This window comes from Leptinotarsa decemlineata, unplaced genomic scaffold, assembly GCF_025532065.1.
Source record: "Leptinotarsa decemlineata unplaced genomic scaffold, Ldec_3_MD MMD2_tig00001655, whole genome shotgun sequence".
Lineage (NCBI taxonomy): Eukaryota > Metazoa > Arthropoda > Insecta > Coleoptera > Chrysomelidae > Leptinotarsa > Leptinotarsa decemlineata.
Genome location: NW_027412567.1, coordinates 52719 through 55970, shown reverse-complemented (window position 1 = coordinate 55970; position 3252 = coordinate 52719).

The window sequence follows — 3252 nt, the reverse complement described above, 5'->3', positions numbered from 1 at the left end:
GGAAAACTGCTCCCTCCCCTCTTCACGGACAGCGCGGTGTCTGCTACTCCCCCGCCGAGAAGGCGTTGGCCTTTGCAGATACAATGGAAAACGTTTTCCAACTTAACGTTGATCCGGACGATGATATTGATCGTGATATCCGGCTGGAACAACGAGTTCAGCATATCCTCAGGGAAAATGACGACGATGTGATCCGTCCAGCTTCGGAGGAAGAACTGATGGGGTACATCAGAGCCTCCAAGCCCAAAAAGGCTCCGGGAATTGATTCATCAACAATAGGTTGTTGAAGCAGCTCCCGGAGAACTTCATCAGATATCTGCTGGATATTATAAACAGCTCAATCGCCCTCAGATACTTCCCTCGAAGATGGAAGCATGCCGTAGTTGTCATGATTCCGAAACAGGGCAGAACCCGTTGTTTCCCTAGAATCACCGTCCAATTAGTCTGCTTTGCTCAGCGGCTAAGCTGGCTAAACGTGTTGTGCTGCAAAGGCTAACTGAAGAAGTTGAAGACCGAAATGTTCTGCCTGACGAACAATTCGGTTTCAGGAGGGCACACTCCACCGAGCTGCAGGCCCTGAGACTGGTCGAAAACTCCATCTCAGAGCTAAATAACAGGAAGACAGTCCATCTTGTCCTCCTGGATATTTCAAAAGCCTTCGACCGAGTATGGCACGAAGGCTTACTACACAAAATGCTCGATTTCGACCTGCCTCGGGGCCTGATCCGGTGGATTAGGTCCTTTCTGAAAGGCAGATCATTTCAGGTCCGAGTTGAAGGAGCCCTGTCTCCGGTCAGGGAAATCCAAGCTGGAGTGCCTCAAGGAGCTGTGCTGTCTTCACTACTGTACAGCCTTTACGTGAGCGACCTTCCGAGGTTCGATCACGTGAAGACTTCCCTATACGCCGATGATACGGCTCTCCTCGCTTCTTCCATGGGACGAGGGTTGGCGGTCGTCTACATGCAACGCGCATTGGACGACCTCGAACGCTGGGTACCTACAGTGGAAGATTCGGGTGAACCCAGAAAAAACTCAGGCGATAGATTTGGGAAGGCGCAACGTTTCTCCAGACACAAGAATCACGATCTCAGGCAGGGAGATCGAATGGCAAACGCGAGTCAAATACCTAGGTCTTTGGGTAGACCGCCGACTGACCTGGGCAAATCACATTGAGTACATCAAAGACAGGGTACAAATGAGGATAGCTAAACTCTATCCTCTAATAAACCGAAAGTCAAAACTAAATCTTAAGAACAAGATTTTAATATACAATACGATGTTCAAGCCTGTCATTATGTATGCTTCAGGCGCTTGGGGACAAACCGCTCCGACAAATCTCTCCATTCTGGAGAGATTGCAAAACAAACTCATTAGGATGCTGGTGAATGCTCCATGGTTCGTGCGGAATGAATCCATCCGCAGAGATTTGAAGCTCTTAACCATACAGCAGTCCATTCAGTTGAGGAATCAGAGAGTTTTCGAGTCAGCGGAAACTCATGATAACCCATTAGTTAGGGAAGCTGTAGATTACACTATAGACGACCCCACTGGATTCAGAAGGCCCCGTCGCTCGTTGAGTGAAGGCCCCACGACGTCCGCTAAAATGAACAGTTTGTTCATCAATACCCCAGTCAGGAAGGGGTACACAAGGCCAGAGCGGCATAGATGTCATTGACCTCTATGCCGTTACCAAACAACACCACTTAGTTATGAACCACTCGTCCTCATGGCGAGAGACAGTCGAAATGGGTACGGGAAGAGATTTTCAACCTGATCAAAATCAAGATGGACTTCGTCGTCATTTTGTCTTCAATCGAGGACCGCCTGCCCGTACTGACGATGCCCAATAGGCTGAAACAGCTGTCTACCGGTGACTCTTAAATTGAAATCAATATGGGAATGATCAAAGAGTACTTATATATATATATATATATATATATATATATATATATATATATATATATATATATATATATATATATATATATATATATATATATATATATATATAGTATTTCAACATCAAAAAGTACTTATCTATTTATTTTTTTGATTTTCATGGAATTATTTTCCAGCAGCTTGACTGCATTAACCTTTCTAGATTATATATATATATATATATATATATATATATATATATATATATATATATATATATAGTTGATAGTGTAACGACCGTATGTATATATAGAATAGTAGTTTTTCGGAGATTCGGTCTGATTAGAATAAATATTTACTCTTTTAGCTGCCCGAGCTTTCGCTAATGTTTATTAGCTTTATCGAGGGCTGTGCTATGTGAGAATATTCAATTTGGAAATTTCAATTTTGAAAGAAGGATGTACTCTTTGATCATTCCCTAGAAATATGTGGATTCGTTTTCCGATGGCATTTCAGTTTAGCTTCCCAAATATATATATATATATATATATATAATATAAAATATATATATAAAATAATATTATATTATTAGTTTTCTATAAAAAAATATTTTAATTGTTATTTTAGTAATGACATATTTTATTCTTGGAGACAACTTATACAACATACAATTTATTTTATGAAAGAGACGACATTGGCAGATAAGATCTTCAGATGATGTGGTGCTGCAGATTTTTCGGGGTTTTTCCTGCAGCTGAAAAGCAAATGCGCCACTGGAATCAATCAAGTCGCCCCGGAGCATTAAATTGATATGACAATTCAGGCATTTCAATCATTGAATAGCGTTTTTTTTCCACAAACAAATCAACAAACTATACTCTAAAGAGTTTTATTCTTGATATCCAAGGTTTCATAACTACCATTTTGCAGTTATGTCCTTATAATAGAGATATATTTGCTAGCAATAAGTCTCTCGATATGTTGAAAAATTAGTAATTTATGATTCAATAAATACATGGATTTCTATATTTTCACTTGAATACAATTCGCATTAAATTATCGGAGTCCAGCCCTACTTCAACTTTGTAATTTTGAATGTAGTACCTAGGGGTCGTATCTGTACAGTTACTAAATTCTATAGGTAGGTATACCGTTTTTTGACTAGATGGCGCTCGACTTTGTGTCAAATAGGAAATAGGAAATACACGTAAATTATCCTACTAGGTTAGTCTAGATACAAAGGTACAACTTATAATTCTGCAGCATTATTTAGTACATCCTTACAACATATCTGACAAAAAATGTCAGTACTTCACAAATTATAACGATCAAAATAAAGCAGAAACTGACAACTGACGTAACGTCAAATTCCGT